We start from the raw sequence: 6,647 nt of genomic DNA, 5'->3' as shown, positions 1-6,647 counted from the left end.
AAACCAAGTGTCAAACTAAATGCATCACACATTTGCACCTTGACCTTTCCACAAAAACCGAAGTCCATCACCAAAAATGTTGAAGCAACAAATGGTCTACATGCAAATGATAAGATAGACTGAAAATACAACTCCTAATGTTGGCAATATTAAGTATTCAATTACACAACTAAATAACTAAGGACTTAACTTGTGAAGTTAAGCATCTTTAGTCTCCGCTACTTCCCTATTAGACTTACTTTTAGTGTTTTCTAAGAAAATGTTAACAAAAGTGAGATTTTACAATCTCATTAACCAAGAAATCTAATGAAGGCATATTAAAGTATGGCAGTTGCATACATATAGGTAGTTTATAACATAAAACTCAACCTATCGTAATAATCATAAATATTTATATATCAATGCAACCATTTTATATCTCTCCTTATATCATTTGACTGAACCTATAGGCTAATAACTCATATAAAACTAACCTGTGTGACTAGATTATCCTCACTCTCCAATTGTAAGTGGTCACTTAGCTAAAATTTTTTACTCTCACTCTTAGACCATAGGTTCCCCTTACTTGAATTTTAGGGTATTATAAGTGGCCAACCTATACTATTTAGTCTAGGATTAGTGATACTAAGCATCGCGCCTGACTCATGCCATACTTGTAGGTTATTGGCAATATTAAGTACATTACTAATAAAATATGCCAATCATTGGGTATAAACTCAATGGAGGCTACATAGCATGAATTTTACTAATATAGGCTTCTACTAATTTAGGGTGAACTACTACCTATCATCCTCATTCTAGTTCAACTCAACATATGCAAATTCATACTTATGCATATCCCAATAATTAACATATTCATAATCATCATAACTTGCATACTTATCACAACTCACTAACATCAACATAGTCATAATAGTACATCACATTAACATAAACATCTCAGCCAATCCAGGTCCATCGATAATATTTCAAATACCACATAGCATTTATAAACATAGTTATCAAGAATTTCATCACAAATATGCATGCTTATCACAACCTTTCCAACATCATCAATTACAATCACTCATCATATTAATATATTCATGTCATATTCAATTCGGGCTTGACATTTTATATATCAATATCACATGGTATCCACATAAATATAAACACCCAACATTTATCACAAAGAGGCATGCTTCTTCACCCATGCATTAACTTAAAGCCAAAGAGTTCCACAACAACTCAGATAGCTCAATACATAATATCAATAATAATACATAATCCTGGCTACCTTGACTCCTAGGTTACCACCCCAAAAGTACAACTTGAATTTCGAGAGAGCTTCCAACAAGCCCAAATACTCCCAAAGCCAGTCAATCTACAATTTACCATCATCAAACATCATTAATGACTAATCAATATTAATTAACTCTTAATCATGATTAAGGCCTAAGACCCTAATTAGCAATATTACAATAAATAATTCCATTTTTAACTTCCATTAGCTTAAACTTAATTGCCGAAATCATCATTATACTTATATAATATTTTTCTAGTCCCTACCTGCTTAGATCATCATAAAAACTTCCCCTCGAGTTTAAGTTTTTTAGATTCAAGCATCCACCATCATAATTATCATCAAAACTAACCCAAACTAAACTTATTTAACCTCACAATCACTTTAGAATTTGGACCTAATGATTTGGTACCCATAAAATGTAAATCCAAGCTTAATCCAAGCATAAACTAGCTTAAAGAAATGTTTAAAAGGTAGAAATGAGATAAAGAAAGTTACCTTGAGTGATTAGGATCCCAAAATTGTGCATTAATAATGGGAAATCAAAAACACTAGCAAAGCGTTGTATTTTTGCACCCAAACCTTTTGTTTCCACCAACTTATAATTTTTGTTTCGAACAAAAATTAAAAGACAAAAAATGCACTATTCACTATAGCCAACAGTACAACTTCACTAATCCAACTTCAAAAATCCATAATTAATTTCACACATCTCCAAAAATAATGAATTAGGACTCTCTAGAAAGCTTAAGATGTCTACTGTCTAATGCAAAATGAATTACTAAAAAATATTATCATTTTATCTTTAAAAATATTTGATTATAAAGATAACCCATTTCTTATCTTCTTCTAAGCCCTAATTGATTATAAATAATTTTTCAATGTATTTAAATACCCTTAAACTTTTTTAAAATATTATTAACTTAATTAACCCGAAGGGTAAGAACTGGGGTTGTTACATCAAACCCATCTAATCCCTTAAACAAACCTATAATCATCTTCATTACACTAATTAATCTCTTAAATGGCCTCTACAACCTTAAATCAACCTCAACAATCACCCAACAATGATAGGGTTTTTGATTTCAAAACTCTATTACATAATCATCATCAAAACTAATTGAAAAACACTTATTTAATGTCAAATGAGCCCAAAAATTCAAACCCAAAAGCTAGGCAACATTAAAAATGTAGACCCTAATCTTACTCACTTAGAGAATTAGCTCAAAGAGAGGATTAAAGGATGGAAATGAGATTAGATAAGTTACCTTAGCCAATTGGGAGAAAAATATGAGCCTTAATGATGAAGGCCAACAAACCCTAGTAGAGCAATGAATTTTCTCACATTTTCTTACTAAAAATCCTCACTTCTATTATGGCTTTCAAAAAAAAAAAATGTTGAAAATGTTTCATGTGCTGTGGTATATGATACAATGATAGAAAATCCCACTTGAGCCCAATAATTTAGACCCAAACTGATGCAATACCTATCTTGGACCCTAAATAACCCTAATAATTATTTGATCAAGTTCATAAATATTTGATTAACATAAAATAAACTCAATTACAAATTAATCCTTCAGTTAAACCTAAAAATACAATAATTCTACTTTAATTTCTCAATAAATCCACCATTTCCATAGTTAAATCCCTAACCAAAAACTTAGGATGTTACTCCTGGATCAAACTTGTGAATGGTAATGGCTTACAGGTGCACGATTCAAACTTGTGGAAGATAGTTGAAAAATCTCATGTGGTTTGCTTAAGGAGTAAGCAAAAGGTCAAGCGGTAGAGATGATTCAGGATAAATCACAGTTTGCATGATCTCTTCCTCAACTCTATTTCTAGCTACTATTGTTGATGTTATGCTTTTTGTTAAACTTTTCCTTACATTCTATTTTGCTAAAAAAGATTCAAAAGAATTGAAAATTTGATTAATAGCCAATTCATCCCCTTTTTGGGTGTGTTTCCATATCTAACATGACTTATACTACAAAAATTCAAATCATAAGTTGTCTTGTATACAATTTACACTCTCAAAATTCAAAGTATGACAACAATGATTTTCATAAAGTGATAATTTAACTTAATCTTTTGTACACTCAAAGCAAAAGATGATGAGTTTCAATGCTCAAATGGAATGATGATGAGAACTATTTATAAATAATAAAGTGATGTCTTCAAGCAAAGCTCCTTAAATACTATAACTTTTCAATTGAAAATCATAATTCTATATTGTTTCATAAACTAATGTAACTTTATATTCAGTGCCTATTTAAGATAATTATTCTATGAAGAGTAAAATATATTTTTAATATTTAGGCATAAAATGATAACAAAAATTCAAAAATATATATATATATATATATATATTCAAGTATCAAATAAATTATTAGAAAATTCATAAGATAAGGCAAGCATGCATGTCTTGCATATAATCCCTATAAAGATAATCCAAATTCAATCCTTCTCAACTTTCTAGAGAGTTATGCTCTCGCACTAAGTAACAAATCTTGTTATCACACATTTACAAACTATACAACTGTATACACCTCTCAACCCTAAACTATATAGGAGTCTACCAGCACGCAATTAATAGGATTACTTTTTACTTAACTCAAAACCTTATCAAGGGAATTAACCTGGATAGTTGAGTGAATTAGGTAAGAATTGTGTTGAATTATTTAGGAAGTAGATTGATTAATTCGATACAATGTTAAACACTCCACCTACAATGATAGATAGCGCACAAACACTTAATCTAACTCCATTAACTAAATTAAACTCATTTCAATCAATCAAAACATCCTTAAATTCAAAATCCATAAAACCCTAGATTTTCCACTATCAAAAATTCAAAATCCACATGAAAAAAAGATAATTAGAAAATATTTAGGATACTTATTTAGACTCAAGAAGCTTCAAATTAATTCTAGAATATCATATTATGAGATATTTCTCTAGCTAGTGGTGAACTGAATAAGACCTTGAATGTCTACATCTGTTTATGGTACTTCCCCTCTACACCAAGTCAATTCCTAATTGTAATGGCTTCCATTTGCATAAACATCTAATTAAATGCAATCATTGATTTTTATCCCAATAATCATTCTAAAGGTACCTATAATTTACATAAGTATTCCCAAGCCAAAAAAAACATCATTCAATATCAAATGCCAGAATCTCAACAAAATAAGATTTTCTAAGTAAGTTATGATAAATCAATTCAACTTCAATTATCTTAAATTTGTCATACTAGTACATTTTAATACGAAGTTTTCAATAGTAAAACTATCTAAATGAAATAAGATATTGAATTTAAATTATAAAATTATCTCAAAAATTTGCTAGAAATACCTAAAAAAATCACCATAAACATCCATTGCAATCATTGATTTTTATCCAAACAATCATTCTAAAGTTACCCATAATCTACATTAGCATTCCCAAGCCAAAAAAAAATCATTCAATATCAATTTTCAACATCCCAACTTATCAAAACCAAGCAAGAATGAACAAAAGTCTTACAAGCAAAATCGATCCATAAAACTCCCCAAACCAACAAATGAATGATTCCTACAAGCAAAAAGTCAAAGTGAATTGAAAGAGAAAGGTGAAAGAATGAAAAAAACTTACTTGAAGATGAAATCCATGAGAGAAGCTTAAAGATATGATGGATATCAACAACAACAATGTAAATGGCTGTAGGCAGTTCTGTCAAGGTTGATAATGACAATGGAGAGCTATTTTGAGTTTTCTAGGGCTATGAGGTGGACAAGAAAGAGAAGAGAAACAAACCAAAGAATGAAAATTGAAACATTATATATTAAATGATCATAAATGACGGTATTTGAAACCCTTCATATTTATTAATATGCTTTTTTTTATAGTATTCCTAAAAAGATACCAAAATATGAGGTGTTTGGACACCCATCATATATATTGAAAATTAAATAGTCATATTTGTTGTAACCCTTCATATGGCTTCCTTTTATATCACAAATCTATATATATATATATATATATATATATAATCGGAAATCAAAGCACATGTGTCAATGTATTATGAAGCCACATCAGATTCATGTTTTTTCCCTTAGTAACATGTAAATGATTAACTCATTATTTTTTCAATAATGTATTATAATTACTTCAAGAATATCAAGCCCCATACATACCATTGATTTCTTCCTCCATTAATTTCTCCTTCAATTTGCAACGTTCCAAAAATAATCAACCCATAATGCATGCATTAATTGATTTTAAATTGTATCAATAATTTTTTAATAAATATTAATAAAATTGGGCCAAAATTCAAATTTAAATAACTTTAATGATTATTTTTATTTTTGTCAATATAATGCAAATACCTTGGAAAATAAATTTTACGGATTTCTTTTCAATTTGCAAGAACCAAAAACCAATCAACATGTAAAGATCAACTCTATTGATTTAAAATAACATCAATATTTTTAAATAAATTTTAATAAGGTTGGATCCAGATTTAAAAAAAATTAAAATTAATGATTAAAATGAAAAAAATCTATTGAAAAAATAATCTTAACTTTATTTTGTGCATAAATTGCATAATGTGCTAATATTTTCTAGGTAAGATAATTTTGCATCAAATCAAATGAGTTCAACTCTACCTCTCCCTTATTGTCTCTCTCAAATTTTAATTTCAAATTTCAAAATGAAATTAGATTTTAAAATCAAATTGCATTTAATTGCAATGATAAAGTATGATATGGTCACCATTACCCTATCCCCTCTTTATACCTTCACATGTTTTTCTCTCGATTTCATCATCCACCCTATCAATGTCTCTCGATTCGTCTGTGCATTACTTTGTGATGGTTTTAGTTCCTTAATCTTTTGATGGCGGGTGGTCCCTATTCTTGCTCCTTGATATTTTTTCATCAGTTGATGAGCCCTTTCTTCAAGAAAGTGTTGCAGTTAAGTTTAGTTGTTTTAAAATGGTCAATGAATTTTAATATTTAAGGATTTTCTTTGTATTTTTCATTAGGTTATTGATTTCCATATAATGCTTATGGAAGTTCTTTCTATATAAATATTGTTTTTGTTTCGAAAACTTGTTTATTAATATATGACCTTTGTATTATTTTTTTTTTTCAGCATAAAGATGATGCTATGATGCTAACCAAACTCAAATACTTGAGTTTTATATCCTTTGAATCATGTTCAAGATATAATTATTCTTTAAAGACTATAATAGATTAAGTTGGGGCACCTCAAAACTATAAGTCATTCATGACTTTTGCATCTCTAATAATAATGATTGACATGTAGTAACTGCATTTTTCCTTTGCAGTTATATGCTTTTTAATTTAGATAGTCATTAAGT

Source organism: Prosopis cineraria, unplaced genomic scaffold (genome assembly GCF_029017545.1).
Source record: "Prosopis cineraria cultivar Desert tree isolate PC_DT_omini unplaced genomic scaffold, ASM2901754v1 PC10, whole genome shotgun sequence".
Classification (NCBI taxonomy): Eukaryota; Viridiplantae; Streptophyta; class Magnoliopsida; order Fabales; family Fabaceae; genus Prosopis; species Prosopis cineraria.
This window is presented reverse-complemented; position numbering follows the sequence as displayed.